The 23,618-nt window shown below is 37.6% G+C and overlaps 6 pseudogenes; all 6 read left to right on the top strand.

Annotated features, from left to right (window-relative positions):
* The first annotated feature begins 1,970 nt into the window (after nt 1-1,970).
* Nucleotides 1,971-3,383, top strand: LOC149013458 (hydroquinone glucosyltransferase pseudogene; annotated as a pseudogene).
* A 3,816-nt stretch (nt 3,384-7,199) lies between these two features.
* Nucleotides 7,200-8,501, top strand: LOC149013457 (transcription termination factor MTEF18, mitochondrial pseudogene; annotated as a pseudogene).
* Nucleotides 8,502-10,756: 2,255 nt separating this feature from the next.
* LOC149013456 (hydroquinone glucosyltransferase pseudogene) lies at nt 10,757-12,258 on the top strand (annotated as a pseudogene).
* Nucleotides 12,259-15,150: 2,892 nt separating this feature from the next.
* On the top strand, nt 15,151-16,625 carry LOC149013455 (hydroquinone glucosyltransferase pseudogene; annotated as a pseudogene).
* A 3,514-nt stretch (nt 16,626-20,139) lies between these two features.
* On the top strand, nt 20,140-21,618 carry LOC149013454 (hydroquinone glucosyltransferase pseudogene; annotated as a pseudogene).
* A 434-nt stretch (nt 21,619-22,052) lies between these two features.
* Nucleotides 22,053-23,122, top strand: LOC149013453 (hydroquinone glucosyltransferase pseudogene; annotated as a pseudogene).
* The last annotated feature ends 496 nt before the right edge of the window (nt 23,123-23,618 follow it).

The following is a 23,618-nucleotide window of genomic DNA, read 5'->3' as shown; positions in this document are numbered from 1 at the left end:
TCTTGTGGTGATAAATCACAACCACAGATATTCGGGTATGTCCGGTAGCGGCTAGGGGGGTGTGATGGATTTCCTTGTCACCCTAATTATGGCATATACATGCAAGCTGATAATGGGTCATTTATATGACTACCCAAGTGATATATCACCTACTGCTAACATGAATTTATTCAGACACTTGTCCTCGAGCATGAATTTATCATCAAAATAGTAGCGAAACCCTTTTTTTTCCCTTTTTCTTCTCCTGTTCATGACTTCCATTGGAGACAAATTTTCAACCCTAGTTGTTCCCCCTAGTCCCGGGTCTGTTGAAGTCTGTTCCAGTGCCAACACCTTCTGCTTATGTCATGCTATTGTTGGGGACAAAAAATTAATGCATAATCATGAAGAACAACACAAGTAAGGCATGGACACTCCAGGAATTTACCATTACCAGAGAGAAAAAGACATTCCACTATTTTCTGAAAATATCACCACTCTCATGCACACCTGAGAAAGTTCTACCCTATGCTTCCCTAGTTACTAGGTTATCCCATAGAGATTATAGGAAATCCAAAACCCTAAGAAGTAATTGACCCAGAACCAGATCCAATATAAGAACAACCAAACTTTAATTATATGGATCCACATAATGCAAAACATACCCCAAACCCAACCACTATAAAGTTCTTAGATTTGGTTATGATCTTCGTTTGATCTAACATCATATAATTAGATAAACAGCTGCAGGTGTCACAAATTTTTTTGCTTCATATGTTTAGTGGATCTGGTGCAGTCAAATTGGAAATATCTTGTGTAGTACTCTAGTATTCCTTGTGTAACACTATTAAAAGAATTGATCATGTGTAGGGCATTAGTGGCGGTTTTATCTGGACATAAATGGATTTCAACCGTCTCATGGTAACTCAAATTTCTATAAACTTCTCCAGAATTCAAGAGTCACTCTGAGTTCATTAATAATAGTTATAAAAATAAAATAAAATAAAAAGAAGTAGAAGAGAGGGTTGCAGTGTGTCGTCCACACGCTTATAAATAAACAAAATTCAATGAATATTAATTTAGAAAAATAAATAAATGATAGGGTTGCAGTGTGTTATCCACACGCTTCATGATAAAACCAGATGAGGGCGAGTTGGTAATTTGAAAAAAAATAATTTTTATGTTCGTCCCTTTCCTTATCCACCAGCAGTGTATTTTTTCTTCTTCTTCTTGGGGTCAAGATATCTAATAGCAGTTAGCTAAAAAGGAAGACGTAAGATACTGTATTATTGTGTAAGAATCCAAATGATTTTCCTCTTCTTCATGTGAAATACAATGAAATACATTACACGCAACTGCTAGTGCTAATCACTCCAGCAAATCGGATTTAAAATAATTAACACTTGTGTTAATCACGCACTTCAAGACATAAATAGTTAAAATCTAAGCAAATTAAGATTAGATAGATGTCCTTGTATTCCTTATTAGGTTAATAGCTTATTAATAATTATCCAAGATATCTACCATCAATTAGGAAGTGCCATCTCTAGCATTGGATTCATTAAACTGAAAGATTGCATCAGACTGATATTTAATAAAGTAATTAAGAAATGACAGAATTAAATAATTAAAACGCGTGTTAATCACGATTCACGCGCTCCAAGATATATAAATAGCTAAAACTTAAGTTAATTATCAAGGTTAGATAGTCTCCTTGTCTTCCTAATTACGTTACATACACGCAAAAACTTATTAATGACTACCCAAGATATACACCATTTACCGGGAACTACCAAAGATACTAGACAATGTGCATCTGTTTCATAAAATATAATAAATAAAGAACTTGGAGAGCTTGGGCAGTCTATATATAGCCTCATTTGCTCTTCCTTGTTCTTCATCTTTGTAATATACATCTTCCATTACCAAACAGCCTCACAAGCCTTTCTCTGATTTCTCATTATCTTCAGTACCCTTGAAAGCGTGGAATCATGAAAGGAGCAAAACAAACTCAACACATTGTCATTCTACCTGCTCCAGGTATGGGTCATCTCATCCCTCTGGTACAGTTTGCTAAGAGATTAGTCCATGATCATGATTTCTCCATCACATTTACAATCCCAACTGATGGTTCTTCAACAAAAGCTCAAAAACAAATATTGGATGACCTCCCCAAGGGTGTCAATACTGTCTTTCTCTCACCTGTTAACCTTGATGATCTCTCCAAGGATACAAGAGTTGAAACTCGTATCTACCTCACCATACTCCGTTCCCTTCCTTCACTACGTGAATCTCTTAAGCTCATAACTTCTACAACTCCTGTCTCTGCTTTGCTTGTTGATCTCTTTGGAACCGATGCATTTGATGTGGCTAGGGAATTCAATCTTCCTTCTTACATCTTCTTCCCTTCGACCGCCATGGTTTTATCATTATACCTCCATTTACCTATCCTTGATGAGTTGCATTCTTGCGAATATCGAGAGCTGCATGAACCAGTGGAATTGCCTGGATGTGTGCCAATCGATGGAAAAGATTTAATGGATTCAATTCAAGATAGACAGAGTAAGGTGTATACGTGGACTTTATACCATTCCAAGCGTTTCAGGTTGGCTGATGGTATCCTATTAAATAGCTTCACAGAGATGGAGGCCAACACCATTAAGGCTTTGAAGGAAGGTGACGACCCAAGTATACCACCTATATACCCAATAGGGCCACTTGTACAAGATGGATCAAAGGACAATGGAGCTGATGCTTCTGGGTGCCTAAAGTGGTTGAACCATCAACCTACTGGTTCTGTGTTGTTTGTTTCATTTGGGAGTGGTGGTGCCCTCTCACAAGAGCAGCTGAATGAATTGGCATTGGGATTGGAGCTTAGCGGACAAAGGTTCTTATGGGTTGTGAAGAGCCCAAATACTACCTATTTAGGTGGCCAACACATCAAAGAAGACCCTTTGAAATTCTTGCCCAAGGGATTTTTAGAGAGGACCAAAGAAAGGGGTTTAGTTTTAACCTCATGGGCACCTCAGATTCAAGTGCTTAGCCATGCCTCAACCGGAGGGTTTGTTACCCACTGTGGTTGGAACTCAACCTTAGAGAGTGTGGTTCATGGGGTTCCATTGATTGCATGGCCACTCCATGCAGAACAAAAGATGAATGCAGTATCATTGGTTGAGGACTTGAAGATAGCTTTGAGACCAAAAGTTGAAAAGAGTGGGTTGGTGGGGAGAGTTGATATTGCTAGGGTGGTGAAGTGTTTGCTGGAAGGGGAAGAAGGAGCGAGGATACGAAAACAAATGAGAATGCTCAAGGATGCAGCTGCTAGAGTTCTAAGTGAAGAGGGAAGCTCCAGAAACTCACTCTCAGAGGTGGCATATAGATGGAAGTCTCAAATGGGAATATAATTTTCTTTCTAATCATCGTTTTAAGTGTACATAAAGAAATTGGATATATAGTTATTTTTAGTTCATTAACTCTCTCTCTCTCTCTCTCTCTCTCTCTCTCTCTCTCTCAACTGTACTACTAGGGTTTCGGCATGTTTGACAATAGTTCTCACTAATTGGCAATGGTATGAGTAACTCCAATTATCCTCAAAATAGTCCTCAGTGTTTGAGATTCAAGGCTTCATAGCTTCTACCATAGCTTGGATCTCGTTAGAAATAGGTGGAAGCCGCATAACTATAAAATTTGAGACCGCATGTCCAAGGTATATATTCGATGTGTTTTTGACTCAATGCATAAGGCTCTTAAGTATAGTAGAGTTTTAACAAAACCGACACTTTAAAAGCTTGGCAAATAAATGATTAGTGCCTAACAATGTAAAAGAATTCTCAAATGAAAAAAATGCCACTAATGGAAGTGGTATAAAACCAAAAGGTCATAAAAATCACAATGGATCAACTTTTTAATGCATGATCTAAAAACCTGATCCATGATCAATTGAATTGTTGATAGGTCAATTGTTAAGAAAGGTATTAGCATACACTCACAATTTAGGTTCGAAATGTCTTGTAGATGTCATCTTCTGAACCCTAATTTTATGAGTTATGCCAACTTGAGCTCAGGTCCTAACATTTAAAAACACGTAGCTCAATGTAATTCATCTAGGAATTCTCTGGTAGTGGATATTGGAGACACATCTCTCACCATGTTGTATTTGATCTGTTATGTCTCTAATTTAACATCAACATCTTCTACCTCTATTAATGCTATTGGTCACTAAGATCTTCATTTGATCTAACATCATAAGAGTACGTAGTAAAACTCGTATAAACAACTTACGGATATACCGCAGTTTTGCTTCTTCATCTCAATGACAAGTATACGAAAATCTATATTTTCTTGACGCATATGATTTTTCAAAACTCTTAAGGAATCGAATTGGAAACAATGGTCCTACGCAGAATTCAAGTGTCGGTTTTGCATCCAAGAAAAATAATTTATATATAAAAAATAATAAGGGAAACGGACCCCGAAGGGAGAAGAAAAAAGGACACCACCCCCGAGGACAATAAGATCAACAAGGAAAAAAATGATGATCAAAATACCTCAAAAGGGGGTCACAAATTATAATTTTTTAACATTTAAGGATTAAAGTTCAAACAAAAACAACCCCAAACCCACCCGAATCCCTGTCAAATCCCGGAGATGGAAGACGAGCGACCAGGGATAACAGATGGGATGATCTATAAGAGGCCCGACCTCATCAAAGAAACCCAATAGTCACTATCATGTTGGGGGGAGAAACGCGACAAGGAACAAGGACCACGAGACGGGATAAGCTCAGAAAGAACGAAAAATTCCCCCACCCCGAAAAGAAAAACCGAGACGAGGCGACCACACCAAACAAATGCTCCGAAACCCGACTCCTCCATTAAAACGAATGATTATCGGATTTAATGGCAACGAAGGATGCAAGCCCCGAGAACCTCGAAGAAGTAAAGCCCATTGGAAAAGGAAAGCGAAACGGAAAAAAGGAAGGGGAGAAGAGAACCTCCATCGCCTCAAACGAAACATGGTTTGTTCCGATAAGTCAACAAACCCAACGCACCCTCTCCAAGCTCGAATCTACCTAGTCCGCCTCTCTCGTTCTCTCTTCCTCCAGGCGACGAGGGTTTTCGATTCCAATTTGACTTCGATTGTACAATTGAAAGTGGTACCCCAACAAACAAACAAATTGTTCGTTATGCGCCCTCCCTTTCTTCTATTATTCTTCCTCCTCCTCCAACACGAACAAGATCAGCCGAGATTTTCCCCAAGACACGTTCGCTATCCGGTGGGTGCTTCTTCTAACCACTATGCCTCCATCGTGAAGTCCGTCAACCGTGAATCGAGTGAGAATTTCTCCACCCAACATGATAGTGATTGTGGGTTTCTTCGATGAGCATCAGGAACCTGGTATAGATCATCCCATCTAGTTAATCCAAACGGTAGTTCTCCCAGAGAACATCGTCAAGTCCATCCTCTGGAATTCGGAGAAAACAAGAGGGATTTGAGAGTCGGTTAAATAAGGGATTGTTTTTATAAATTAAGAAAGTTTAAATCCTTAAAATGTAAAAAATAAAAGTTTTTATAAATTATAAGTGAACCCACACTATTTGAGGGTATTTTGGGCATCAAAATTATAATTTGTCCTTGATTGATCTTATTGGATACCTCAAGGGAGGCAGATGCAAAGTGTCCATTTATTTGGACTAAAAATGACATGGACCAAACTTCCGGGAGTCTAGATGAAAATTACCCAAATAATAATGATAAAATAAGAAAACTGCAGTATCATCCGCACACATTAAAATAAACAAAAATAAATAAATAAATAAATGAGTGTGTCATGCAAAGAGAAATTTACCATGAAACCATGAACATATTAGTCAGGGCCGGTTGGCAATTTTTTTTTCATTAGAAGGCAAGCAATATTCTTGCAGCAGAATTAATGTCTGCGTTTTCTAAAATAACCAAATCATTTGGAGATCGAAAGATCCAAACAATTTTGTTGTTCTACTTGTGAAATCAATTACACGCAACAGCTGCTAGTGCTAACCACTCCAGCAGGTTGGACTTATCGAATCAGAAGTCTTGCCATCCTCATCTTGAAACTATCCACCAAGCCATGACGACTCAAGATTTATGTGATCTTTATATGCTATCAAGACATCAAGATTTATAATGTTCTTTATCTCCATTAACTGGTGGAAAGTGTTAATTGCAAGACAACATCAGGCTAATCTATTTCATTAAGAAATTAGAGAAGTGTTCAGTATGCTGGTCACGCGCTTCAAGATAAAAAATTAAAATTTAAACTACGTGAAAGAGTTTTTGTCTCTTTGATTACATTATATCATACTATTATACTATGATATCATCATACTATCATACTACTATTATAAAAGTACGAACTCAAGGGACATGGCTACATTTATGTTTCATTAAATACTCTTATCTTTTCAATCAATTAAAACTTTAAGTCACCAATATATAATGTCTAAAATTGTAATTTTCATTATAAGTATAATAATTATTGTTATTAATGAATAATTATTTAAAATTAATACTAATTAATACCACTACCTCATTTTAATTCTACCTCTCCTTAATGGAAATTGAAACCGTGAAACACAAATTGAAAAAGAAAAAAATCTTTTGGAATTTTTTTTATTTTTCTTCTTCTTCTTCTTCATTGAAAACCTATTGAATTTTTCTACAAATTCTTTACTTTTCAAATTACCCTCAGTCATTAATTTAAGTGTATACAAGTATATCTATAACTGTAAATTCATTACAATTACAATTTTGTCTATTCACTCTCTTGATTTTCATTACAATTACAATATTATCTATTCATCTCTTGCCCAGATACCCCACCTTCTAAAAATAAATTTGAAAAGACAAAATATTAAATTTGACATATATCTTTCCATGTTCCAAGAAATAATCTTGGTAATCCATGAATGTCATTGCAGTTTCAAGAAACCAAAGGTCGCATTGAATCTCAGTAATTACCCAAATTTTGTATATTGTATGTTATTAGAGGTAGTTCATTTCTCAACCATGCCTTCCCAAGGCCACAGATTGCAGAGAAACATAAACTCAAAGCTCCGGTTGCAAGTTCGAACAACACAAAATGTGTTCATGCCCGAAACTAAAGATCCTATGAGAGCTCTCTCCATCTCTTTGGATTCTTTGGGAACTATCAAACCAAAACCCTACTGTAACTCATTGTGATGCATTTCGTTCATGTCTCCTGTGTTTCACTTTGCTACTTCATCTCATGCTATTTTAGCTTTTCACTTGCACTCTCCAAGTTCCCAAAGCTTTGGAAAGTCCCGTATAGATATAGAGCTAGAGCAGTCGAACAAGCCTAGCAAGCATTAACTAAGTATCTTCATTCCACCATACACTTTTCCCCTGGCTGAGAGAATTAGCAAGACTCCGTTGTTTCCCTCTCTGGTCTCATCTCAAAAGTTGAATTATCGGGGTCTAATTATTTTAGGAATTTACAGAAGTTCTTGAGGTACCATTCATTGACGAGATTGAGTTTTTCTTCTAGAGTATCGGTATATCTCCCTTGGAAATCAATGGTTCATTGTCGAGCCACGATTTTTTCTTATCCGAAGATGGGAAATTTTTTAAGGCCGCCCATGTGCTTTCTGCTTTTGGGTTCTCCTGGAACGTGCTTGGAAACTATATAAAGAAGGAATTTTTGTTGGCCAAATTGATGCGTTAGTTGACAATTTGAATACGATTTTTCTTAAATTTGGTTTTGTTAGTCATATGAGTGGAATGTCTATTTGGGGCATTATAATTGCAGGAAAATTAGGTTTTTATATGTGTTGGGATGTGAGATGAGTAAGATGGGGGTACTCTTTGGCAGGGGACAAAACTTTTTTCTTCATTACTCAGAGGAGTTTCTCGTGCAGAAGGTGGGATTCTTTTGTTGATTTGGTCTGGATAAGGTGGATGTGGCTTTGTTGCTTCTCAAGAACCTTGACATTCTAAACTATGACTTAAGAGAGCCCTATGATATCGGTGTTTGACCCTTTGAAACATATTGGATTGAGCAAAGCGCAATTGGATTCTATTTTTCATTAGTATCCATATGTTTTGGGCAGGAACGAGTTAGGTAATTTGCCACATTTGATGAGTGCAATGGATCTTAATCATGGTTCTTCAACAAGATCATCAATGGGGAATGTCATCTATTAACTGATTGCATCACAAGTAATCCAGAAGAAGGTTTGGATATTGAGTTTAAACATCAACTGGAGAAAATCCAAAATGCTTGGAATCACAAGTATAAGATTAAGAAGTTGAATTTTTTACTTGGAATTGAGTTCCGAGAGACTGTCTCAAAAATGAATGTCTTATCTTTATTGCATGGTTCAACGGAAGAATTGCAAGAGAGGTTTGATTGCCTCTTGCAACTAGGTATTGACTTCTGCAAACTCTATAAGATGATAGCATTGAAGCTAGCTATTCTCAACCAGGATCCGGAAATGCTTGAACAAAAGGTAAACTTCATCTGAAACCATTAAGCAAGCCATGACCATTCAAGATTTATGTAAATTTTTCCTTATTTAAAAAAAAATAAACATGATTTATTTGCTATGAAGACACCAACATCTATATTATCTTTTATCTCCATTAACAGATTGAAAGTGTTAAATGCAATATTGGAGTGAGTCCAAATCGACCATCCTACCATTACTCACATGAGATAGTAAAATCCATATTCACAAACAGGGCAATGTGAAACCCACATTCATGTACATTCATGTGAATATGAAAGGATAGTACTAATGAGCATGTTGGGTGCAGATGATCTACACCAAAATTGCATCAGGCTGATCTATTTCATTAAGAAGTTAAAGAATCGAAGTGTGTGCTAGTCACACACCTCAAGTTAGATAATTAAAATTTTAGCTACGATTTGATAGGTTTTTTTGTCTCCCTAATTACATTACATATTTTTATCAAAAAGAAGAAATTATGTTATATACATGTAAAAGTTGATTATGGATCATGTATATGAGATGTGACTACTCCATGAGACCCACCGGAGGTCTCACCTCGAATTCCTTTTATCAACTCTCATATAGGTCCTACCCCTATTATGTGATAAATAATAAAGAAATGTGAAGAAAACACAGATGATAGATTTCTACCTTGAAGGATCCTCTGACATGAATTTATCATCACAATATAGCAACACAATCTTTTCCAACCCAGTCTGTCTTGGTCAACCCTTCTACTAATGCTGATGCTATGGCGTTCTTAGATTTGCTTGTGATCTTCATCTGTTCGGTGGTTCTGACAAGTTAAAATGAAAACTTCTCGTGTAGTATATTCTAGTAGTCCTTGCGTAGTAACTATCTGAAAGAATTGATCTATCTATAGAATGTCATGATAATCTTCCATTACTAATTTTCTGTTCAGCATTGTCTCTTCTTTGTTTTTCTTTTTATGATCCTTTCCGGGTACCCTCACCAGTACATGAAGTGACAACTCAAATTTCTGTATACTTTTCCAAAATTCAAGAGTCGTTCTGAATTCATGAGTAGTAATTAAAAAAATAAAAAATGAGTGAGCTGTGTATGACACACGCGTATAAATAAACAAAAGTGAGTCCATGAATACTTCGAACAAAAAAAAAAATTGAATTAAATTTAGAAAAATAAATAAATTATAGAGTTGCAGTGTGTCATCCACACGCTTCATGATAAACCCAACTGAGGGCCAGTTGGCAATTTGGAAAAAAACATAAAATTTATAATCCCCTCTCATTATTTAATAATAGTTCGCTGAGGAAGAAGACGTAAGAATTTGAAGGCATGCATCATACATCAAGGTTAATGTACATAAACTTGTGAAATTCATTCCAAACGATTTTCCTCTTCTTCTCGTGAAATCCATTATATGCAACTGCTGGTACTAATCACTCCAGCTAAGTCAGATTTATGGAATCATCAGATATTATCAAGAGTGACCAACATCAACATCATCTATTTCCCTTCAATAAATTTTATCAAATATTTTTATTTTTTCAGAAGTGCTATCGAGATTCTAACAGCCAAGAGATATGCACTGTCCTCATCAGCTCCATTGACAGCAGAGAAGTAAAAATAAAAAATATATATATAATTAGAAGGCATGCATTTATGCAGCAAAACTATCTGTGATTTCCAAAATAATTAACCAAAATAATTTGTGGAAAGATCCAAACAATTTTCTTCTTTTACTCGTGAAATCCATTACACGCAGTTAACTACTCCAGCAGGTTGGAATTATCGAATCAGATAGTGTCAAGGGTGGCAGCCTCACCAAGTCACCATTCAACGTTTTAATTTATAAAAATAAAAATAAAATAAACGATAGGGTTGCTGCAGTGTGTCATCCACACGCTTCATGATAAAACCAAATGAGGGCCAGTTGGAAATTTTAAATAAATAAAAAAAATCTTATGTTCATCCTCTCCTTATCTAACAGCAGTTGGGTAAGAAGGAAGACGTAAGATATTTATTTACTTGTGAATTAATAGCTAAAAATTAAGCTAGTTGAGGTTAGAAAGTTGTCCTTGTCTTCCTAATTACGTTACATATACGTAAAAACTGATTAATGACTACCCAGCATGTATACCATCAACCAGGAACTCCCAAAGTTACTAGACAATCTGTATCTGTTTTATAAAAAAATAATAAATAAAGAACTAGGAGAGCTTGGGAAGTCTATATATAACCTCATTTGCTCGGCCTTGTTCTTCATCTTTCAAGAATACATCTCTCACTACCAAACGGCCTCAAAGCCTCACAAGCTTTTCTCTGATTTCTCATTATCTTCACCCTTGAAACTTGAAAGCATAGCTAGGCATCATGAAAGGAGCAAAACAAACTCAACACATTGTCATTCTACCTGCTCCAGGTATGGGTCATCTCATCCCTCTGGTGGAGTTTGCTAAGAGATTAGTCCATGATCATGATTTTTCTATCACGTTTACAATCCCAACTGATGGTTCTTCAACAAAAGCTCAAAAACAAATCTTGGATGACCTCCCCAACTGTGTCAATACCGTCTTTCTCTCACCTGTTAACCTTGACGATCTCTCCAAGGATACAAGGGTTGAAACTCGTATCTGCCTCACCATACTCCGTTCCCTTCCTTCACTACGTGAATCTCTTAAGATCATAACTTCTACAACTCCTGTCTCTGCTTTGCTTGTTGATCTCTTTGGTACCGATGCATTTGATGTGGCTAGGGAATTCAATCTTCCTTCTTACATCTTCTTCCCTTCGACCGCCATGGTTTTATCGTTGTACCTCCATTTACCTATCCTTGATGAGTTGCATTCTTGCGAATATCGAGAGCTGCCTGAACCAATGCAATTGCCTGGATGTGTGCCAATCAATGGAAAAGATTTAATGGATTCAATTCAAGATAGACAGAGTAAGGTGTATACATGGACTTTATACCATTCCAAGCGTTTCAGGTTGGCTGATGGTATCCTATTAAATAGCTTCACAGAGATGGAGGCTAACACCATTAAGGCTTTGAAGGAAGCTGAGGACCCAAGTATACCACCTATATACCCAGTAGGGCCACTAGTGCAAGATGGAGCTAAGGACAATGGAGTTGATGCTTCTGGGTGCCTAAAGTGGTTGAACCATCAACCTACTGGTTCTGTCTTGTTTGTTTCGTTTGGGAGTGGTGGTGCCCTCTCACAGGAGCAGATAAATGAAATGGCATCGGGTTTGGAGCTTAGCAGACAGAGATTCTTATGGGTTGTCAAGAGCCCAAATACTACCTATTTAGGTGGCCAAGACATCAAAGAAGATCCTTTAAAATTCTTGCCAAATGGATTTTTAGAGAGGACCAAAGAAAGGGGTTTGGTAATAACCTCATGGGCTCCCCAGATTCAAGTGCTTAGCCATGTCTCAACCGGAGGGTTTGTTACCCACTGTGGTTGGAACTCAACCTTAGAGAGTGTGGTTCATGGGGTACCGTTGATTGCATGGCCACTCCATGCAGAACAAAAGATGAATTCAGTATCACTAGTTAAGGATTTGAAGGTAGCTTTGAGGCCTGTAGTTGAGCAAAATGGAATAGTGGGGAGAGTCGAGATTGCTAGGGTTGATAAAGTGCTTATTTGAAGGAGAAGAAGGGAAGAGCGTACGGAGACAAATGAAAATGCTCAAGGATGCAGCTGCTAGAGTTCTAAGTGAAGGAGGGTCCTCTAAAAAGTCGCTCTCAGAGGTTGCACATAGATGGAAATCCCAAATGGGAATTTAAAAGTTTCATTTTCTTTTTATTTTTTACTCCTTTTAATCCTTTGGGAAAAAAAGTGTACAAAGACAAATTGGAATTTTATTGTTAATTTATTATTACCCACTTAATATAACCATTGAAGGATCTCCATGTTCTCTTTTTTAGATATTAATTTTTCCACCCTTTTTGTTTTGGAAGTCATCCCTTGAGTTATTCAATTTATGACCTCGGATTATTATGACCTGTAGTCTCAGTTAATTTTTGTTCATCTAATTTCAATAGTACTTCTATATTCTAAGTTTAAAAATATTATTCATGAGTTATATCTCTCAGCAAATTGTGTGAGAACTTATAATTGGGTTGAACTGAAGAAAAAAAAAAAAGGGGACTTACAATTGGGTGAAGATTGCAAGTTGAAAAATAATGAAAAGTGATAAAGTTTATAAAGGTAACATGAATTCTTCAACTCCCCTTCCCTTCCCTCTTTTCTTATTTTATCCGACAACATGAGATAGCAGCTTTAAGTGTATTCTTGTCTTTTTGAAATTTTTTAGCTTACACTTAACTATGATTTTCTAATAACAAGGAATATCATTAATATATCATTATTGTATAGGGAGCTGGTTGATAAATTGGATAACTCATGTTGATATTAGTTTTAGTGGTAACTCAAGGGTCGTGCTGAAACTTTTTATTCTTTTTGTTTTTCCCACATTTGTTTTAAGTTCCCGCCAACAACCAAACCTAAGAACTCGCCTAGTGTGTTTCACGCTCTCCCAGTTCAGTCTCTTAAACTCTTTTTTTTTTTTTTGGAGGGGGGTAAAGAAATCTCTTAAACTGGTCCCTCTCGCCCTTGCAAAATCCTCTCGTGTCTCTCAGTGTTATTCTATCTTTGGTCACTCTCGCATTCTCAGTCTCTCTATTATTCTCTCCGTTTTGAACAGAGTTTTGCAAAGAACTGCGCAGATCAAGAGAAAACAAGGCTCGAGATTCCTTTCTAGAGGTAAAATTTGTTTTGGCATCCAGCAATAATCTAGGTCTCTTACTTTCTGAACAGTCTATTGTTCTCCATTATTTTGTCCCTTTCTCTTCTCCTTCAGTGGATTTCCAACCAAGGGAAAATAAATTTAGTGATTGATTTGTGGAGCTAAAATTTAATTTCTTTTAGTATTAAGAAACTTAGGTTAATTTAATTTTTTATTTTTCTTCTGATTTGTGATTTGACATGTTAAATATTCAAAGATGATCCATATCTTTATCCATAACCGTAGTTAATCGAGAAGGAAACCTTTATTCACTATGTTAATAGAAATCGAAAACCAAAGAATAAGTCGAAAGATAGATTCTAGATTCTATAATTTTGTGCTAAAGCAAGATTCAGATTTTGTCAAGTAATAGGATAGTTCAAAGACGTTGTTCTGACTTGTTATATTGTAACCCAAATTTGTGTGCTCAACCTTGAGGTGGGCGCGCATCAATATAGGTTGGTGGGGACCTGAATCACCCGATTCATAAGATCTATCATGAAAGCAAATGTGATTTTATGGACTAAGGGGGGCATAGCGTCCATGGTACGGTGCAATTCAACCTGATGGGTTGATCCTTTACCTGATTAAAATGTATAAATATGTACATATGTCTTCTTATTAATTCATTTTGAGATTTAAGATTTTTACCTTAGAATTTTATGTGAGTTCTGTAACGTCGTTCTGACTATTAGCTAGAGATCTCTATTATTTTCTTCTACATAGTAAAAGTTTTTCACTTATAGATGTAGCACATCATATTGGTATATGAACCATATTAAATCTCTATGTTCTTTTTCATTTTATTTTCTATTTCTACTCATAAATTCTTATTGTACGTTCAAACAGTGAATTAGTAACACCAATAGCTAACGAAGAAGAAACCTTTATTCCCTGCTTGTTAGCTAGGAATCTAAACACAGAGCATCGTAGATTCTAAAATCTTAAAAGAAATCAAAAGGAGAGATTATAAATTCTAGAATCTTGATTGGTATAGGAGGATCCAAGTGATCTGGTTCATCTGCTAGTGATAACCATTACACGCAACTCCACATTTATCACGTATGATGTATATATGAGGGTGTTCCAGGTTGGATTCAAGATCTACCAGATTTGCACTACCTTGAATCATCTCCAAGACCAAGGGTGACGCAAGATTCATAGTGGCATCACCAAGCGTGACACTAATAGAAGTCTGTGGTGGGCTCGTGACAACTCAAATTTCTGCAAGTGTTCTGATCTTCATATCTCACAAAGACTTGAATTATCTGGATCATGCATGCATTGGCCTCTTCTGCTGGTGAATTAGATAGAGTTCCAAGAGTGATGACGGCCTGGCGTCACCAAGTCTGATTTACCATTATCAAATCAGTCTTGTGGGGACCCTGACAACCAAATTCTTCGAACAAATCTAAATATCTATAATAGTTATCATACATTAGTACTTATCACTGTCTCTCTCTTTTTTCATTTTGTTTTTTTTGGGGTAAACACTGAAGTTTTTAATAGCCCTTCCAGCCTTCTAAAGCCGTGGCCGGCCGTCCTTACCTCCATTAACAGTTGCCAACTCTAAGATTGCATCATTCTGATATTTTATTAAGAAATGACAGAACAGCACTTGTGTTAACCACGCGCATGATCAAGATAAATCTGAGGTTAGCTAGGAGGTCCTTGTCTCACCAATCACCTTATGTTTGTATAGAAGACTACCCAAGTGATACATCACCCATATCACCCAGGAACTATCAGAGGTGGATGGGGTGCTTAACTTATATTAAACAACCAGTATACGTTTCAAAATATAATAAATAAAAATCCTGCTGAGCTGGGGCAATTTATATAGAGAGCCCCATCTCCCAGAATTCTTCATCTCTCAGAAATACATCTCTCTTTAGCACAAGAACCTTTCTGCAACTTCTTTTTGCTTTCGATCTCAAAAGCTTGAACACCATGAGAGACACAAAGCAAACTCCACACATTGTCATTCTACCTGCTCCAGGTATGGGTCATCTCATCCCACTTGTTGAGTTTGCAAAGCGATTTGTTCGTGACCATGACTTCTCTATCACATTCACAATCCCAACTGATGGTCCTCCAACCAAAGCTCAAAAAGAAATCCTGTATAGCCTACCCAAGTGTGTCAATACCATCTTTCTCTCACCTATCAACCTTGATGATCTTTCCAAGGATACGAAGGTCGAAACTCGGATCTACCTCACCATACTCCGTTCCCTTCCTTCACTACGTGAGTCTCTTAAGATCATTACTTCAACGACTCCTATCTCTGCTTTGCTTGTCGATCTCTTTGGCACCGATGCATTTGATGTGGCTAGGGAATTCAATGTGCCTTCTTACATCTTCTTCCCTTCGACTGCCATGGTGTTATCATTGTACCTCCATTTGCCTACACTTGATGAAGTTCATTCTCGTGAATATAAAGAACTACCGGAACCAGTGGAATTGCCCGGATGTGTGCCTATTCGTGGAACAGATTTGATGGACTCAATCCAAGATAGACAGATAAGTAAGGTATATACATGGACTTTATACCAATCCAAGCGTTTCAGATTGGCCGATGGTATCCTGTTAAATAGCTTCACGGAGTTGGAAGCTGGTGCTATTAAAGGTTTGAAAGAAGGTGGAGACCCGAGCATACCACCTGTATACCCAATAGGGCCACTTATACAAGATGGATCCAAGGATAATGGAGCTGATGCATCTGGGTGCCTTAGGTGGTTGAACCGTCAACCTACTGGTTCAGTCTTGTTTGTTTCATTTGGGAGCGGTGGTGCCCTCTCACAAGAGCAGTTGAATGAATTGGCATTGGGATTGGAGCTTAGCGGACACAGATTCCTATGGGTGGTTAAGAGCCCAAACACTACCTATTTAGGTGGCCAAGACATCAAAGAAGACCCTTTGAAATTCTTGCCCAAGGGATTTTTAGAGAGGACCAAAGAAAGAGGCTTGGTGCTAACCTCTTGGGCTCCTCAAATTCAAGTGCTTAGCCATGTCTCGACCGGAGGGTTTGTTACCCACTGTGGTTGGAACTCAACCTTGGAGAGCGTGGTTTATGGAGTACCATTGATTGCTTGGCCACTCCATGCAGAACAAAAGATGAATGCAGTATCATTAGTTGAGGATTTGAAGATAGCTTTGAGGCCAAAAGTTGAGAGTCGTGGATTAGTGGGTAGAGTGGAAATTGCTAAGGTGGTGAAGTGCCTCTTTGAGGGGGATGAAGGGATGACCATACGGAAACAAATTAAAAAATTCAAGGATGCAGCTGCTGAAGTTCTAAGTGAAGAGGGATCCTCTAGAAAATCACTGTCAGAGGTGGCATACAGATGGAAATCCCAAATGGGGTTATAAAATTATTTTTCTCCCTTTATTTTTCTTTTCTTTATCTGAAGTGTACAAATACAAATGAAATAGTTTTTTAGTTTATTATAGGTTTCCATATGCTTGATTATAGCTCTGATTAATTGACAATGATACTTCTTCTGTGAGAAAGGACCCTCTATCACAGCCGTTTAAGAAAAAGTTCAGCAATTCAACTTTCTTTCTTTTTATCAACAAACTGAAAACTTAATTATAAAAAAGAATTAAAACCAGGAGATCTGGACAATACAGACGGATCAATCATAAACACTGGTGGAAAAGTCCACCAAGACTTAGATAAAGAGAGACGACGAGCTCCTTTAGCAAGAAAATCCGCAAAAACATTAGAAGATCTAGAAATATAATTAAAAAACACCCAACTAAAAGTAGAAGAAATTCTCAAAATATCTGAAACTAAACTAAGACTTATCCAGTCCAAAGAAGAAGGAAAGCCCTGCAAGGAGAGAATTGCTGGCAAACAGTCAGAGTTGACTTGGATTTGCTCCACCCCCAAAGACCTTCCTAAAAGTAAACCATCTCGAAAGGCAAGAAGTTTCATTGCGCTGTAGCTGAGCAGCCCAAACAGTCCTTACACTGAGCAGCTATAAATGAACCTCGATGATCCCACAAAATACAGCTCCTGCCTCCCTTGTTTGTATGGTTATCCCATGCACCATCTACAAACACTTGACAGCATTCAATATCCTCTGATGGTCTCATAATAGTAGGAGAAGCAAACTCCCCTGCCAAAGATGACCCAGTTAAAAAATTATGAATGTCAGCACAAATCAAAGAAAAATGTGACATAGTAGATCTAACTGAGACATCAAGGCCACGAAAAATAGATGAGTTCCGAGTATTCCAAATACACCAAGCCATAGCGCTCCAAATTTGATTCACCCTATCTATATCTCCACATCCCTTGAATTTTGTCTAGATAAACTCCATCCAATCATGAATGTCAAACCCTCGAAAATCTGACATATTGATGCGTAGGGGAAAAGTTCCCAACACATCTTTGCGTGCTAACAAAAAAAGAGAGCATGGGTAAACATTTGTTGCTAACAAAACCCTTAGACGAATTGAAAAATATTAATGATACAAAAAAGTGTCTCTATTATAGGATTTTTATTTGCAGAAGCGCTGCTGCCAGCAGCCAACGAGCGACATTTAACCTGGTGTACAAATGCCAATCGGATGTTCTAAGAAAAAGGGCGGGGTTATGTTGTAAGTATAATTTTCTTTTTTTATACTAAAGGGTTTTCTTATTTTTTAAATCTACATAAGCAAACCCCTAGCTCAACCCGATCCAAAACCCCCCATTTTGCAATTATGCTTCGTTGATTCCTTTGTTAATGAGGGACTATGCAAAACCAAATCCTTGAAAGATCCAAGTTAACTTGATGAAAATGGAACCATAGTTCCAACTTCGGAAATTCCAGGGGCCCAAGCTCTTCCGAAGAGGAATGGTGAGACAAACCTAAACGTTTGAAGGAGACCAAAGGGGCGATGACGAGAAGAGTGGTGAGAAGCAGCAAGAAGAAGCATGAAGTCCACCAATTCCTACCAAACCATCCTTCCATCACTCTTTTGACCAAGAGGATGTAGTCAAGGTGTGCACAAGTTGGTCCATATGAACCTCAGCTCCCCAAAAAAATAAAAAATAAAATAGACGAATTAGGGCACTCCACCTCTGCATAACAAATCATGATATTTTCTTTCTGCCTCAAAATATATTGAAGGAAAATAGAAATACATAATTTTATTATCGTTATCAAGACATTTAGTAGTCTTTATCGAAATAAAATGCATTTATGAGCAAAGTCTAAAATCTTGTCTTGTCTCCATGTCTCCACATGGTCGAGACAGTCAAGATATCAAGATATGTTGTGCTTTGACTATTTTGGTGGGTTTTAGGTGGTTTTTTTGTGTGATTTTTTTATATGGCGTAATTCAAAGCAAATAAACACAATTACAATGTTATTTTTTAGTAAAACCTAATACAAAATGGTGTTCTTGATTTGCATATGTCCACTTTATGGGGCAAAACTGAACCATGTATTTTCACAAATGTAAACATAAATATACAAGAGAATAATGGAACTTTCTTCAAAATATAAGAACAAATATTGAGAAGTGGTTAAATCTCAATTACAGATTAACAGTTACAATTTATAATTACAATCCCTTGAAATTCTTGAAGTTCCACTGAAATTTTTGAAATTTCACCAAGATACAGAGATTGCAAAAGAATGTTGGAATTCAACCCCGATTCAAAGTTTGATTTCGTCGTATGCTTTACTTGTATATGATAGTATATGTGGAAAATAAAATTAGCTATATGAACGATGTAGCAGTGAGTCTTTTCAGTTATAGTAGTCGTTTTTTCCAGCTTTTTCCCAATGATTAAGGGACCTTTATTGGCAATGCTTGTCATTAGAAATCGGAAGACAAACCAGACTCTATAATATTGAATGGAAATCTGGTAAAGCAGGAAGCAGATGATTTGGCTCTTCTGCTTGTGATAATTATTACACGTAATTCCATGCATGCAATATAGAAGTGTAATCCAGGTTAGATATATTGTATATATCTTCTAACAAAAAAATAAAATAAATGAATAAAAATAAGAAGCATTTTGGATATTCTGGATCAGTTTCTAAAGTTGCCGCAAGATCTACAGTGGCATCACCGAACGTCACTCTGATGAAACTGTGTAGTAAGCCCCGTGCATGACAACTCAAATTTCTGTCAGCTTTCTAAGCTTATCTTCTAAACTCATGATCATCCATTAGATGACTTAGAAACCGTCTCTAATCTCTTCTACTTGTGAAAACCATGGGTCCTAGAACTTATCACTCAGATGGATTTAGCAAACCAGAAATTTTCAACTTTCAACGGTGACGCCCTCACAGAAGCATCACCAAAACCTCACCAATATCAAACTTTCTTGTGGGGCGTTGACAACTCAAAATTTTCTGTAAACTAACCCACATTTCTAATTATCTATATATTAGCTCTTAGATCGGTCTCTCTTTTATTAATTTATATTTATTTATAGAATTCCAAAAGCTCTTCCAGGCTTCTAATGCCGTGGTTGCCTTCACCTCGATTATCAGTAGGGAAGTGCCAAACTCATTGATTGCATTTATCACATTGGTATTTCAGTAGGAAACTATAGAGTTGTTGCAGGTGTAATGTGTTACCCACACGCCTCAAATAATGATAAGAACTAGGGATAGCTAGAATGTTCTTGTCTCAGTAATCACTTACGTATGCAAAAAAAGACTACCTAACTGAATGTGATACACCTACACCACAAAAGAAGCCGAATCACCCAGGAAATATCCAAGGTAGGTACTTTCTTGGTAAAGCTTATGCTAGATCAACCAGTAAACGTTCTCTAAAAATAATAAAATAAAAGACTTGGAGAGCTGGGCCAATCTATATATAGCCTCATCTCCCATTCCACATTTCTTCATCCCTGCAAATTAAATTCATCTTGTTTGAGTTCAAAAGCACTTCTCCAACTTCTATCTCTTAGCTTTTGATCTTGAAAGTTTGGGCATCATGAAAGGAACCGAACAAACTTCACACATTATCATTTTGCCTGCTCCAGGTATGGGTCATCTCATCCCCCTTGTTGAGTTTGCAAAGCAGTTTGTCCGTGATCATGATTTCTCTATCACTTTTACAATCCCTACTGACGGTTCTCCCACCAAAGCTCAGAAAGAAATCCTACATAACCTTCCCAACTGCATTGATACCATTTTTCTCTCACCTGTAAACCTTGATGATCTTTCCAAAGATACTAAAGTTGAAACCCGTATCTACCTCACCATACTCCGTTCCCTCCCTTCATTACGTGAAACTTTTAAGGTCTTAACCACCACAAATCCTGTTGCTGCCTTGGTTGTAGATCTCTTTGGTGCCGATGCATTTGATGTGGCTAGGGAATTCAATGTTCCTTCTTACATCTTCTTCCCTTCGACTGCCATGGTGTTATCGTTGTACCTCCATTTGCCTATGCTTGATGAGTTGCATTCTTGTGAATACAAAGAACTACCAGAACTGGTGGAATTACCCGGATGTGTGCCAATTCATGGAACAGATTTAATGGATTCAATCCAAGATAGACAGAGCAAGGTATATACATGGACTTTATACCAATCCAGGCATTTCAAATTGGCAGATGGCATCTTATTAAATAGCTTTATGGAGTTGGAAGCTGGTGCTATTAAAAGTTTGAAGGAAGGTGGAGACCCAACTATACCACCCATATACCCAATAGGGCCACTTGTACAAGATGGATCTAAGGACAATGGAGCTGATGTTTCTGGGTGCCTAAAGTGGTTGAACCATCAACCTACTGGTTCTGTCTTGTTTGTTTCATTTGGGAGTGGTGGCGCTCTCTCACAGGAGCAGATAAATGAATTGGCATTGGGTTTGGAGCTCAGCGGACAAAGATTCTTATGGGTTGTCAAGAGCCCAAATACTACTTATTTGGGTGGCCAAGACATCAAAGAAGACCCTTTGAAATTCTTACCAAAGTGGATTTTTAGAGAGGACCAAAGAAAGGGGTTTGGTGGTACCCACATGGGCTCCTCAAATTCAAGTGCTTAGCCATGTCTCAACTGGAGGGTTTGTCACCCATTGTGGTTGGAATTCAACCCTAGAGAGCATTGTTCATGGAGTACCAATGATTGCATGGCCACTCCATGCAGAACAAAAGATGAATGCAGTATTGTTGGTCGAGGATTTGAAGGTGGCTTTGAGACCGAAAGTTGAGAAGAATGGGTTAGTGGGCAAAGTGGAAATTGCTAAGGTGGTGAAATGTTTATTGGAAGGGGAAGAAGGAAAGAGCATACGGAAACAAATGAGAATGCTACAGGATGCAGCTACCAAAGTTCTAAGTGAAGAGGGATCCTCTAGAAAAACACTCTTAGAGGTGGCAGATAGATGGAAGTCTCAAGTTAGACCATGAATTCTTTTTATTTTATTTTTCTAGTCTTTGCTGTTTAAGTTGTACTCAGAGAAATGGAATAGTTAATTTTTAGTTCACCCTGTCTCTTCTTTACATGGGCTTCCAAATGCTTGAACATAGCTCTTAGTAATTGACAATGATGCTTTTCCAGTGAGAAACATCCTCCATTATGAGAGATTTTTCAATAGAAAGTTTATCAGTTGAACTTTCAGCAGCTAAAATTCCTCCTACCAATTCCAACAGAAGAAAAATAAAATAAATAAAAATTAAAAAAATAATTAGTGTAACCATTGTATAAGATGTTTTCTTTTATAGATATGATACTCCCTGAAATATCACGGAGCAACTCAAAACTATTACTTTCTGCAACTGAACATTGAAAATCTTGAAATCCTACTCAGTTTTAAAAACAAGAGGAAAAGTGCTTAAATTTTATGGGAATTTCTGTTTTTGTAATATGGATTTAATACCAGCAATCACCCGGTACTACCTCCAAAATTCCATGCACAACAACTCCTGACATGTTAGGCCAAAACTCGTATCAACCTGACCATACTCCGTTCCCTCCCTTCACTATATGAAACTCTACAGGTCTTGGCTTCAACAAGTCCCATTGCTGCATTGGTTGTAGATCTATTTGGTACCAGTGCATTTGATGTTGCTAGAAGACTAAACATTCCTTCCTATATCTTCTTCCCTACAACAGCCATGGTGTTGTCATTGTATCTCCATTTGCCCATGTTTGACAAGTTGCACTCTTGTGAGTATAGAGAACTACCTGAACCAGTGAAATTACCCGGATGTGTGCCAATTTATGGAAAAGATTTAACGGACTCAATCCAAGACAGGCAGAATAAGGTATATGCATGGACATTATACCATTCCAGGCATTTCAAGTTGGCTGATGGTATCATATTAAATAGTTTCAAGGAGATGGAAGCCGGTGCCATAAAGGCTTTGAAGGAAGGTGGAGACCCAGGTATGCCACCTATATACCCAATAGGGCCACTCACACAAAACAGCTCCAGGGATAATGGAGCCGATACTTCTGGGTGCCTTAAGTGGCTAAACAAGCAACCTATTGGTTCTGTCTTTGTTTGTTTCATTTGGAAGTGGTGGTGCACTCTCAGAAGAACAAATGAATGAATTGGCACTGGGATTGGAGCTTAGTGGGCAAAGATTCTTATGGGCTGTCAAGAGCCCAAACACTAGCTATTTAAGTGCCCAAAGCATTGAAGAAGACCCTTTTGTTTTCTTGTCAAAGGATTTCTTAGAGGGGACCAAAGGAAGGGGGTTTCTTAGAGAGAACCAAAGTAAAGGGTTTGGTGATTTATTCATGGGCTCCTCAGATTCAGGTGCTTAGCCATGTTTCAACTGGGGGATTCCTCACCCACTGTGGTTGGAACTCAATCTTAGAAAGCATAGTTCATGGGGTACCATTGATCGCATGGCCTCTCTATGCAGAACACGAAAGAGGATGAAAATGCTCGAGGATGCCACTGCTGAGCTGTTGAGGATTTAAAGGTACCTCTAGAGAAGCCCCTCAAAGTCGGCATAAGAATGGGAATCTTATGGTAGAGTAGAGATTGTCCCACGGTGGTTATTTGCTTATTTGAACTGGGGGAGGGGGTAAGCATACGAAGGGGGTGATTATGCTCAAGCATGCCTCTGCTGAGGTGTTATTTGACGAAGGGTTCTTTGTATCTCTTTCAATGCTGGCATACAGATGAAAATTGGCACGTGGGATTATGAGTTTTTCCCCTATATTTTTTCACTTTATTTTTTACTCTTTTTTTTTTCTGGGTGGGAGAGAGGGTTTTCAGTTCATTATTAATTTTCCTCTATTTTATTCTTTCTTCATGTTTTGTCAAAGTGAGGTTCTGTATATCTGACCATTCTTCTCATCATTTGCAAAGGGATACTTCTCATTAGATGCAACTAGGCAAACCAGAATGAAAGCAGGAAATTACCATGTGGAGATGAGTTCGTGAAAACTGACA

This window comes from Hakea prostrata, chromosome 6 (assembly GCF_041222555.1).
Source record: "Hakea prostrata isolate BN-2017 chromosome 6, UWA_Hpros_2, whole genome shotgun sequence".
NCBI lineage: Eukaryota > Viridiplantae > Streptophyta > Magnoliopsida > Proteales > Proteaceae > Hakea > Hakea prostrata.
Note: the sequence above shows the minus strand (reverse complement) of the source record. Positions and strands in the feature narration are given on the sequence as shown.